Source organism: Rhipicephalus microplus, chromosome 7 (assembly GCF_043290135.1).
Source record: "Rhipicephalus microplus isolate Deutch F79 chromosome 7, USDA_Rmic, whole genome shotgun sequence".
In the NCBI taxonomy this organism is placed as follows: Eukaryota; Metazoa; Arthropoda; class Arachnida; order Ixodida; family Ixodidae; genus Rhipicephalus; species Rhipicephalus microplus.
This window is the reverse complement of record NC_134706.1, coordinates 27697988-27711657: the sequence shown is the minus strand read 5'-3', so window position 1 is coordinate 27711657 and position 13670 is coordinate 27697988. Positions and strand designations below refer to the sequence as shown.

Genomic DNA, 13670 nt, shown 5'->3' with positions numbered 1-13670 from the left:
TCACCCAAAAAGGGGGATGGGCCAAGAACCAGGCGGCAGGATACCTAAATGAAACTAAAATGAAAATAAAGCCAATCTGAGAAAGTAGTTCATAAATAATACTAGCAATAAACAAAAATGTTTGCTGAGCAACCCGTCAAAGCATCCCTTGTTTTTGACAGACATAGCTACGAATTATAAACTTAAGATCTGAAAAGGTTATGGTTGATGTTGGGCTCGAACTTCGTGAGTTCCCCGAATACCTTAGGTTACCCACTCCGCGGCCGGCGACCCCTCGCCAACTAAGGTCCCTAGATGTTTGTTTTTTTTTTTTTGCGGCCTGTAACACATGCAGAAAAAGACCACGTATTATGTGGTTGCCCCAACAGCCTTCCACCCGAGGAGCTCCTGCAGCCATCTCCCTCACCGGAAACGCTAGAGATGTCTTTAAGAAGCCCATATTTGCTTCTACAGGCCGAGCTGGCTGACTGGTCTGCTTATGTTGCGGCCCCTTGGACCCCAACCTAGCCCCGTCAAACTTGGTTTCCCCCATTATCCCTCCCCTTTCTGAATAATAAAGTTTATTTTTTCTCCTCCTCCTTCTCCCCTGAGTTTATTTGCTTAAGCATTTAGGAAACATCTGCTTTTTCATTCGTAGCGGCGCATTGTCAGCTTAGTGTAATAAACACTTCGGTCTTCAGAATTGCGTATCCTTGCATTTTCTAAATGAAAAGACACACTGCCTAACATTTGACTGAGTGGTTGATATGCAGGGTTCAACGTCCCAAAACCACCATACGATTATGAGAGACACCGTAGTGGAAGGATACGGAATTTTCGACCACCTAGGCTTCTTAAACGTGCACCCAAATTTGAGCACACAGGCCTGCCGCATTTTGTCCTCATATCGAAAATGCAGCCACCGCCGCCGGGATTCCATCCCGCGACCTGCGGGTCAGCAGCCGAGTACCTTAGCCACTAGACCACACCGCGGCGGGGCCACTGCCTAACATTTACATATTTACACATTGATGTTGCTCCTCATATATGCGTATTATTTGCTTTTTTATTGACAATCTTCACAAGTATGAACGCAGGTGCCAGATAAATATTAGTGGGCTCTTAGCACGGGCATAAACTTTTGCCGAGTGAGTGAATCGTTGGACAGACACCATCAGACGGACCGAAATTTTTGCGTAGCAGTACCCCAAGACCACCATGTTTGAAGAATGAACCCCGCAGCTGTCTCCAGCAAAGTGGGACACCTCAGTAATGGTTCACAAAGAAAGGGATTAGGCGAGATTGCGAGAAATAGAGAGAAAAGTAAGAATCGGGAGACAACTACAAAAATTTTCGTTCTGGGGCCCGATCAGCGAGCGGTCGTCCAAAAGAGGGCATCGCGGATGACCGTCGGCCGTGAAATTCATCCATCATTTTCCCCCGAGGTCCAGAGGATGCCAGAGGAAGAAAGAGCACGGGAGTTGGGTCCTACGCCACCTACTGCCGCTGGTCTCTATACGACGACGACAGCGTTGCTCTCGCCGACTGGATTGGCCCTACGCCATCTCCTGTTGCCGACAAGAGCTCTCGCCAGTGGTGCCCCGTCCTCGTACTCCGTGTTTCATCTTTCCTATCTTCACTTCCGTCGTCGCTCGCTGTCCCTGCGCATCTCTCCCTCTCTCCCTCTCTCTCTCTCTCTCTCTCTCTCTCTATATATATATATATATATATATATATATATATATATATATATAAGGGAGAGAAGTGTATACCTAAGGGCTCGTATTTCCGTGTTTTAACACAATAATGAGATATAACAGACAGTAATGCCAAGAAATGTACAGGGGAAGTTATTAGAACCAATGGAATGTAAATGAGAAGAAAGAAGAAAGAAAAGTGGATGAAAAAATTACCAGCTATATAGCTGGTATATTATATATATTTTACATATATTTTGGTATTTTGGTATTTTATATATATATAAATATATATATATATATATATATATATATATATATATATATATATATATATATATATATATATATATATATATATATATATATATATATATATATATATATATATATATATATATATATATATATATATATATATATATATATATATAGCTACGTGCCAGTGCATGGAGCTGAAGACGACAAAGCAGATAGACTGGCGCGAGCTAATGTGTGTGGCTGGCGCTGCTCGCCTAATCGGCTGTAAATACATCGGTGACTACCCCTCTGAGTGAGTCTTCTTTCCGTAACATATTTGGTGGAGTTGTGCGATCCCCGTCCTCGCCACGGAACTCCGAAGCGGACGCTCCCTCGCGGCTTACAACATGACCACTCAAGACTCGGCTACATCCTCTCCGGTCGCTCCCCCTTCTGCCCGACCTGTCAAACCAGAGCCCGCGACAACTTTCGTGACGCTTCCCGCGCTCAAAGACCCCGGCGTGCTCTCGGGCAGCGAGGGTTCCGACGTCGACCAGTGGCTACGCCTCTACGAACGCGTCAGCGCCACTTACAGGTGGAATCCCACTCTTATGCTCGCAAACGTCATTTTTATCTCGACGGAACCCCTCGTGTTTGGTTTGATAACCACGAGCATGACATAACAAGCTGGGACAGCTTCAAGGCAAAGATCCGTGAGCTTTTTGGCAACATCTCTGGTCGTCGTGAAGCTGCGAAAAATGAGTTGTCGACTCGCGCACAATCTTCCACGGAGCCCTACATCAGTTATATTCAGGCTGTCCTTTCACTATGCCGCCAAGCTGACGAAAATATGTCTGAACCTGAAAAAGTTGCGCATATCCTAAAGGGTATCGCTGACGATGCGTTCAACTTGTTGGTATTCAACAATGTGTCATCTGTCGATGCGATCATTCAAGAATGCCGCCGGTTCCAACAAGCTAAAAGCAGACGCATCTCCCATCAATTCCAGCGCCTCCCAAACACCACTGCGATGTCCTCGTGTCACGACGCATATCATCCACCAGACACCTGTGACAACTTGACGCGGATCATCGGGCGGGAGCTTGAAGCGGCCTCTCCATCTAAGGTGGGACCAACGTCCCCTGACCCCTCTCCACCAATTACGTTGCCTCTCATTCAAGCAGTCGTCCGGCAAGAAATCGCCAGCCTGGGAATTCACTCTATCTCACCGCGTCCCCGCACCGACTGCCAGCCCCGATACATGCCTGCACGTCCCTTCCCGGCCGACTCTCCCTCAACGTTCCGTAATCCGTCCGCATGGCGAATACACGATGACAAGCCGATATGCTTCTCGTGTCACAGGATCGGGCACATTTCTCGCCATTACAGAAGTCGCTGGGGTCCTCCTGCACAACCGTCCTCTCATCCCTTTTATGCACGTCCTGCCTATCGCCATGAGACCAGCCGCGACCATTTTGCCCAGGAACCTGCTTCTGAACACCGCTACTCCCGCTCTCCATCCCCCCAACGTCGCCAGTCTCGTTCTCCACAGCCCCGCCGACCATCTTCCCCCGCCTTTCCACGAGGTTCCCCGACGGAAAACTAAGCGTTGCAGCCCCAGGAGGTGGCGCTGCATCGCTCGGACTGACCGAAACTCCTCTTTTGACGATACCGACAAAACGGAACCTCATAGACGTACAAGTAGACAGCGTACATGTCACTACTCTTGTCGACACCGGCGCCCAACTTTCCGTGATGACGAGTGATTTTCGCTGCAAGCTCAAGAAGGTTCTCACACCTGCGACCACTGAGTTCGTTCGTGTTGTGGATGGTGGTATAGCATCTATCGTTGTAATGTGCTCCGCTCGTGTGAGCATTGCGGATCGACACACAGTTGTTCTCTTCACCGTCCTTGATAAATGCCCCCGCGACGTAATCTTAGGCCTCGGCTTCCTGTCCGCGCATTCTGCCCTCATAGACTGTTCGACCAATACGCTCCGTCTACACTTGCCCGCAACAGACCCTCTTGCACAACGGTCGAGTCGTCTCTGCACAACGGGACACGTGCGCCTCCCTCCACAGACACTGACCTACATAGAGCTCGTCTCAATACCACCAGTTCCCGACGGTGACTATGTTCTGACCCCTATCACCGATGTCCTCATAAGCCGTGGCATTACATTACCGCACACCATTCTGTCCGTCGCAGGAAATTCTACGTGCCTCCCAGTTGTAAACTTTATCTTGACACCTCAAGTTTTGCCACAAGGGATCTCTTTGGCGTTGCTCTGCACCTTAGAAAACAATGCGGTAGATGTTTTCGCGATGGCCGCCCCTTCTGACCCCCACGCTCAACATCAATCTGTCACTTGCTCCGACAGCGCTATTCGATGATCGCTTCCAACTTAACGCCGCAGCAGACTGATGAGCTCCACCGGGTTCTGCTGTCCTACATCGACGTTTTTGACATCAGCGGCCGTCCGTTGGGGAAAGCTACCGGTATGAGCCACCGCATAAACGCTGGTAATGAGCGTCCTATTCATAGGCGTCCATATCGGGTGTCGGCGGCCGAGCGTCACATCATCCAAAATGAGGTCGACAAAATGCTCGCCAAGGACATCATTGAGCCATCCTGCGGTCCTCGGGCTTCTCCTGTAGGGCTAGTCCGCAAGAAAGACGGTGCATGGCATTTCTGCGTGGATTATCGACACTTAAACAAAATTACCAAAAAATACGTCTACCCTCTGCCACGAATAGATGATGCGCTTGATTGCCTCTATGGGTCCCACTATTTTTCCTCCATAGACCTTCGTTCCGGCTACTGGCAGATAGAGGTAGATGAAATGAACCGTGAAAAGACTGCATTCATCACCCCCAATGGCCTATATCAGTTCAAGGTCATGCCCTTCGGCCTTTGTAACGCTCCAGCCACCTTCGAAAGAATTATGGACTTCCTGCTCAAAGGATTCAAATGGTCCACCTGTTTGTGCTACTTGGACGACGTCACCGTCTTTTCACCAACATTTGAAACTCACATAGAGCGCCTCTCAGCCATCCTGGGAATCTTCCATTACGCTGGCCTGCAGCTCAACTCGTCCAAATGTCACTTTGGACGCCATCAAATCACAGTGCTTGGCCATTTAATAGACGCCAACGATGTACAACCAGACCCAGCAAAAATCAGCGCGGTCAAAAACTTTCCTGTACCACGATCTGCGAAGGATGTACGCAGCTTTATCGGACTATGCTCCTACTTCCGAAGCTTCGTGAAAAATTTTGCGCACATAGCGAGGCCGCTTACACAGCTCCTCAAGAAAGAAGTCCCGTTTTCATGGGGCTCCGAAGAGGCTTCTGCATTCTCGACTATCGTCGATCTTCTCACTACCCCTCCGATTCTGGCACACTTCAACCCTGCTGCCCCTACGGAAATCCGTACAGATGCAAGTGGGCATGGCATTGGTGCAGTGCTGGCTTAGAAACAACATGGCCATGATTGCGTTATTGCATATGCCAGCCGCCTCCTATCCGCCCCTGAACGTAACTATTCGATAACAGAGCATGAGTGCTTGGCTCTTGTATGGGCGGGGGTGAAATTTCGACCTTATCTATACGGACGCCCATTTTCGGTAGTTACCGACCACCACGCACTCTGCTGGCTCAACTCTCTGAAAGATCCATCAGGCCGCCTTGGTCGCTGGGCTTTGCGCCTGCAAGAGTTTTCCTATTCGGTGGTCTACAAATCTGGCCGCCTACACCATGATGCCGATTGCCTCTCCCGGTACCCTGTCGACGATCCTGAGGACACTGACGAGCCCACGGAGAACTCTATCTTGTCAGTGTCCGACTTCCTTAATATTGGGGAAGAACAGAAGCGTGATCCAGAGCTGCTTGACATCATCAGCCGTATGGAATCCTCCACAAATGATGCTTCCGTCCGCTACTTTGTCATTCAAAAGGGTGTGCTATACCGTCACAATTTCCGACCAGACGGGACCGACCTTCTCATTGTTGTGCCTAAGCATTTGTGCCACTGTGTTCTCACTGAACTTCACGACGCTCCCACGGCTGGACACCTTGGCGTATTACGCACGTACGAGCACGTCCGGCGCCGTTTTTTCTGGCCAGGCCTTGCTCGTTCGGTACGCCGATACGTTGCCACGTGTGACCTATGCCAACGTCGTAAAACACCGTCGCTGCTACCCGCTGGCCATCTTCAACCAATTGACATACCCGCGGAACCATTTTACCGTGTTGGGTTAGACCTGCTTGGTCTTTTTTCCACATCAACATTGGGAAACAAATGGATAGCCGTTATTACAGACTACGCTACACGCTACGCTATTACGGGAGCTCTACCGACCAGCTGTGCAACCGACGTCGCTGACTTCTTGTTACGGGACGTTATATTGATTCTCGGTGCTCCGAGACAGCTTCTCGCAGACCGTGGCCGTACATTTCTATCCCAAGTCATCGCCGACATTCTGCGTTCTTGTTCCACGCAACACACACTGGCAACCGCTTACCACCCTCAAACAAACGGCCTCACGGAACGATTTAACCGCACTTCAACAAATATGCTCGCTATGTACGTGTCGCCCGACCACCGAGACTGGGACCTTGCCTTACCCTAGGCAACTTTCGCGTATAATTCATCCCGTCACGACACAGCGGGCTTTTCGCCGTTCTACTTATTGTACGGAAGACAGCCGACTTTACCACTGGACACAGTCATCTCAGCTCACACCTCGTCCACCAGCGAGTATGCCCGCGACGCGATTGCGCGAGCCGATCATGCCCGTCAGCTCGCTCGCGCTCGGCTGATGGCGTCGCAAACCAACCAAGGCCGTCGGTACGATGCGGAACATAGAGACGTTCATTTCGCTCCCGCTACCCTCGTTTTACTCTGGTCCCCTCATCGCCGGCTGGGCCTATCCGAAAAACTTCTGTCTCATTACACGAGACCCTACCGTATATTGCGTCAAGTAACACCTGTCACCTACGAGATCAGCCCCATCTGTCCATCATCATCTACTATGCGGCCCAGTGATATCGTACACGTCTCGCGGATCAAGCCCTACAATAATGCGTCAGATAACGACCTTTAAAGCACCGGGACGGTGCCTCCGCCACCGGGGGTCATGCTACGAGCCAGTGCATGGAGCTGAAGACGACAAAGCAGATAGACTGGCGCGAGCTAATCTTGCTCGCCTAACCGGCTGTAAATACATCGTTGACTACTCCTCTGAGTCAGTCTCCTTTCCGTAACAATATATATATATATATATATATATATATATATATATATATATATATATATATATATATATATATATATATATATATATATATATATATATATATATATATATATATATATATATATATATATATATAATGAGATCTAACAGACAGTAATGCCAAGGAATGTACAGGGGAAGTTATTAGAACCAGTGGAATGTAAATAAGAAAAGTGGGTGAAAAAATAACCAGCCGTGCTCACGGCTGGTTATTTTTTCACCCACTTTTCTTTCTTCTTATTTATATTCCATTGGTTCTAATAACTTCCCCTATACATTCCTTGGCATTACTGTCTGTTAGATCTCATTAATATTGTGTCCAAACACGGAAAAACGAGCCCTTAGGTATACACTTCTTTGCCTTATATATATATATATATATATATATATATATATATATATATATATATATATATATATATATATATATATATATATATATATATATATATATATATATATATATATATATATATATATATATATATATATATATATATATATATATATATTCGTATACCTTTATTCCAATCCTTTTAATCCCTCCTTACCCCCATCCCTGGATAGCTACTGTTGAGGTGTCGCACCAGATGCAGACAGTTACGGGGCTCACTTGTCTTTTCCCTTTTATAACCACTTGAGAAGAGAACGAGACGAGTGGAAAGTTGTCGCCGGAGCGGGTGCTGAAGATGGGCCGTCGGGTTGTGGACCCGAGTCACGAAGCCGGGGCCTCCTGCCGTCGCGTTTCTGCTAAGAGAACCGTAGCTTACAGGTCATGAACGACAGCCCAATGCCTGCGGACTTAAGGGCTGAAAAGCAACCAGCAGCAGCAGTCGGGCTACGGGAAACGTTTCTTGATGGGTATACGGGCCCGAGCTGCGTGCCATTGGGGAGTTAGAAAAAGTGGGCGACGATTTGGAGTACAGGGTACTCTATACTATGAGAGAGCTTAAAACCGTGCCGTGGAGTGTTGGCCACTAAGTTCAACGATGTGTGAATGAAGCCAGGTAGCTTAACCACCAGCGTTTTCTTAATGTCACCAGTGAGCCTACGTCAAGCCAGCGAAATTCGCGAGACCAAACTCGCAACTTTCTCTGCTTCACCGCTCAGCCGCGTCCGAACTATGCTCTGTTGTTAAAGGTTTTGGAGAATCACATTGCTTCTAATTAAAAGTGTTTCAACGCGTGAAGTAAACTTTTTATTAGGTGTTCACCTGTGTTTTTTTTTAGTTTCCATTTATAACTGAAATTTTGTGCGTGTTTGTTAAATGAACGGCTTTGTCCACGTTCATGCTCTCCGTGGCACATTCATAGAGAGCTACAGGTCCAATCAATTCACCCTGCTGCACTTCCAGAACTAGTTCACGGTGGTGCCATCCAGTGAACAAAGCATCGCAGCGTGCGCTACTCTTAACTCTTTAGTACTTGTGGTGTTCGGTTTTCGAACCTCGTTCGTGAGCGGCTGCACTACGCCAAGCAAGCGCGTTTGAAAGGCTATAGGGCACCGATTGAACCACGAAGTCTCGGAGTCCCCTTCCTTGCGTGGTATCGAAGCAAGAAGCGTGGCGGTTTGGGCTAGTTGGTGTGGCATCACGTTTGTTATAGCGCGAGAACAGCTATCTTGCAGCAAAGGGACAAAAGGAGACCAGCGCTATCTTCCAACTCAGTTGGAAGTTAGCGCTCGTCTTCTTTTGTCCCTTTGGCGTCTTTCTGTTATAACAATCTTCTTGCAACAAGAAGTCACGCATTGAGCTGACACTGCTGTCTTCCCATACCCAGGCTTGCTGAATAACGTAATGCTTCCCTAGATGTTTTAACTATACTGAAGTAGAGTATAGTTTTAACAAAGAAGCTGTTCTGCAACTGCGTGACACGTGCATGCCGCATTCAGGTTCCCGAATTCCCCGGTCGTGGTCGAAGCGGTAACCACACTGTGAAGTGAGAAAGGCAGTCCCGCAAATCCAGTTCCCAAGTACGCCAATAGGTGGCGCAACCACCTCGGTCGCGGACAAAGAGGTAACCACGCCGTGAAACGAGTAACCACATCCACGCGCATCATCCTCGCGCTTTACCGCTCCAGACAAGTCCAAGTCCGATTCCGTCTGTACGCTTTCCCCTCTTCGGGCATCGCGCCATGCGTATGGTACAAAGCAGACCAGAAAAGCATAGCTCTAGCAAGAGACGACATTTTGCTGACAAGCTCGCGTGGGCCGGCATATTGTGTGACCGACTGTACGCTAGGATCTCATCCTAATTGAGCATGACGCGGCACATCTTGCGGACAGGAACGGCGAACTTTTTTTTTCAGGTCACCATGCTAGTGAAGAACTTATGCGCCATGCTCGTAGGTGTAAGCACACACACAGAAAAAAAAACAAGAACCGACAACACATATTTTGCCCGTTTACGCTAACTATAACCGTGCGAGCGTGCCTAACTATTGTTGTTCTGGTTGTATCATGGGTGTGCACCATCATCTTCTGAATTAATGAGTCACGTTTGAATAATTTCATAGTTACGTTAAAAGTCAACTTGCGTGCGGCTCGTATACGTAAAACGCAATACTTAATAAGACTCACGTCCCTTCCCGGCGATGTTTCCCATTATGGCAGGCGGAGGCAATCTGTAGTACCACCCATGTTCGTTGTGGCGACGCAACGAAGGTATTACACAGTTTGTGAAATCTGGTGGGCACCACGTTCATAAGTTGCATCGAGCATACACATCCACGCGAATTTCGACCTAACATAAATGGGAGGAACCGGTAATCGGTAACTCCAGCCTGTGTTTCCCACAACGGTTTACTGTGGTCACACTAAGGTTGTCAGACAGCAATACGGACAACCACAACTGCAGCTTATTCTCGAGTTAATTTAGCTCGAAAAACAGAGCACTACAGTAACATTAGGAATGTCTTCTTGGCCAGCAACGATTATTGTCATCGATCTCGCGTGCCCGTCTTCGTGTTATCTGCATGTGCCCAGCATTTGGGGGCCATGGAGATAGCACGAAAACAAGCGCGCTATCAGCGTGATGTAGTTGGCGTACAATTCGGGACGGGGAATTTGTGGGAGCAAAGTTTTCTTGAACAAGCGCGAGCAAGCCGGATGACGATTCTTGTTTTGGCGCTATAAAAAACTTCCCAGTTGACGGGTAGTGTTTTATGCCCAAGAGCCATGGTAATATCATAAGAGACGCCGTATTGGATGGCTTTAGAAAATTTCACCATCTTGTGACTGACATCTCACAGCACCAGGGCTTCGAGAATTATTGAAATGCGGCAACGGAGGTTGGGATTCGAACCCGCGATCTTTGACTCAGCAGGCCAACACCATAAACATGCACTGGACCGTCGTGGTGTGTGTGGCAGGGAGAACTCACCAAAGGGTACGACGTATTTGAGGAGTGCCCTAGATGTGGCATCCAAGTCTGGCTCAACAGCAACAGCTTGCTCTGGATAGCAAAAACTGATGACAAAGACAATACCTCTGCTTCTAATGAATAACATAACCTGATATCGAAGGCCGTATGACCTTTGTTGACCGCAGTGTGTCATTCTTGCAAAATAAATGCTCGTGAAGCGACAAACATGTACTCTTGAAAAAGAGGAGTTGACAACACACCCCTGTGTTTAAATAGCGTAAGCACACTCCCCCTGATTATTCCAGGGCCTCGCCTGTCCTGTGAGATCCTTGCTGGCTGCCACCAAGGACTTCATACACAAGTAGGCAACTCCCGCTAACTCTCTGGACAGACAGGCAGACAGACAGACAGACAGACAGACAGACAGACAGACAGACAGACAGACAGACAGACAGACAGACAGACAGACAGGTCAGACAGACAGCCATGTCAAACATGTCTGACAGACAGACAGACAGACAGACAGACAGACATAGTGCAGCGGGCTATTCACGCCACGAGACTAATGGGGTAACATTCCCAGCTGTAAGGGCTACTGTAGTCCCTAAGTTTTACTTCTTACCGACCACTGCCTCCTTTCCTGCTCCCCCCCTCACACACAACCAGTGTCTGCCGCCATTTTACATTAGCCACGCATCCTGCTCCCCCACTCACACACAACCAGTGTCTGCTGCCATTTTACATTACCACGCATCATTCAGCGATTGCGAAGAGTCTTTTTCCTCCGGTCAGTACCTCCATCGCTAGCGAGTGGGGCCCTCGTTTCACCAGGTGCTGGCAAAGCGTATAGGGAGCATGATCGACGCCGAAAACGAGCGTTAGCTAATGTTACTCGTCAATGGCTCTTCAATTTGACCATAAAATGTATGGTATGGTACATAGAGTACGTTATGTGTACGATACAATTGAAGTACATACTGTCGTTTCCACTGTCCGCACCTCGGGAGATATCTGCAAAGTTTTTACTGGAACGCCAGGCGTAGCCAGGAATATTTTTCATGAGAAAGGGGGGGGGCATTATTTATTCTAGTTGGGGCACCTCCTTGAATAGTCATTTTCCACTCTATGCCATTGCGAAATAAAATTTCGGAGGGGGGGCACGGGCCCGGTACCCCTGGCAACGCCCCTGCTTGAACACCACATTCTCCCCGACATGGCACCATTGCCTGGAGCGATTGGCAAGTGTAACACTGATTTGTGGGGTTTAACGTCCCAAAACCACCATATAATTATGAGAGACGCCGTAGTGGAGGGCTCCGGAAATTTCGACCACCTGGGTTTCTTTAAGGTGCACCCAAATCTGAGCAGCACCTCCATCGGAAATGCAGCCTCCGCAGCCGGAATTCGATCCCACAACCTGCGGGTCAGCAGCCGAGCACTTTAGCCACTAGACCACCGCAGCGGGGCGCAAGTGGAACAAGAGTGCAGGTAGCAGCACGAACTAAGACGACAGCAGGCGCAGTAGCCTTTAAAATGTACTAAGCATACGAGGAACGAACATTATCAAAAGAACACTTTATTTTCAACACAAAACAAAAAAAGACTTGTCGAAGGAAAACAAAAACAAAAACCGCCAAAACGCTGAAGAAAAAAAAAGGAGTGGGGCTCCAGATGAACGTCTCGGACGGAGAAGTTCTGAAAAAAAAAAACCTGAAAGGAAGCAGAAAAACATGAAATTAATGCATAGTCAAACTACCCTCTGGCGAAAACAGCGGTGACAAAAATCTAGCCGGCTAAACGCAGTTCGCGAGCGACGAGCGACGAATTGTTGATAACACTAAATGCTCAAAGGAAAACTTATGGGTCAATCAGCTCCCATCGCAATTTTTACTTCAGATTTTTCTAAGTGCGTTGACGTCGTAATAATAATTAGGCGCACGATGCCGTACTACTGGCGATGTAAAAGGGATACGAAGAAAGCCCCGCCTTGGTAGCTATCACTCCATTGCGACGAAGTTTCGTCCCCGGATAGAGAAATGCCACTTCAATATTGGAGTGACAGACCACATTTATGCCTGGGTGGATATAGCCACATTCAATCAACGACCGCGGCACTGAAACCTTCTGTGGGTGTATCTGGAAACTGAAGAGCTATAGACCCGACCAGTTTCAGAAGAGGTGCGCTGTTGAATGCAAGAATGCTCCGAAATCGTTAAGAAACAATCGGGGAGCGTCAGCTTCATTTTCAAATTACGCGCATCAATCCCCGTGCGTGAAGTCAGAAATTTGATTGTTATGTGAGGTTTAACATCCCAAAACCATCATATGATTATGACAGACGCCGTAGCGGATAGCTCCGGAAATTTCGAGCACCTGGGGTTCTTTTAGCGTGCACCCAAATCTGAGCACACGGGCGTACAACATTTCCGCCTCCATTGGAAATACAGCCGCCGTAGCCGGGATTCGATCCCGCGACCTGCGGGTCAGCAGCCGAGTACCTTATCCACCAGACCACCGCGACGGGGTAAAGTCAGAAATTTCAAAATGTATTTTTCACGCTTTGACGACATTAGCTTTTCGTATGCCGAAAAGGTTTTCGTTTACGAGCTTTTCGTATTTAGTATGCCGGGTCGATGGCGATACATATTACAATTTTTAATTTTATCGATAAAAAACTATATTAAATCCAGTAAACACCTTCAGTGTTTAAGACGTCACAGTGAAGATAATCTCAAGGCGGTGTTTCCATTTCCTTCATTTATCCCCCAACATTTTCTCGCTTACTAAGCATCGTGTTGTGGATAAACGTGGTGTTTTCGGGATTGGAAAATTGTACTATACTAATACGGAGAAGTGTGGATCAGGGAATAAACCGAATTTACTGGGATATCAGTTGAAATAAGAAGAAATGAACATAGACCGGGCACGTAAATAAAGTGCGTAGGCCGGACTAACCGCTGGTCATTAACTGGATTCCCAGAGAAGGCAAGCGGATGAGGGAAAGACGAAAGTTAGGTGGCCAGATGAGACCAGAAAGTTTTCGGGTATCAAGTGGGAGTATCAAAGACAGGACCGAGTTGACTGGCGCAACTTGG

General features: G+C 47.9%; 1 protein-coding gene across 1 annotated transcript in view; it reads right to left on the bottom strand.

Moving 5' to 3' along the window:
• LOC119179320 (protein argonaute-4-like) overlaps nucleotides 1-13670 on the bottom strand; it is a 71015-nt gene that overhangs the window by 16893 nt on the left and 40452 nt on the right. The gene's annotated exons all lie outside the window — the stretch shown is intronic.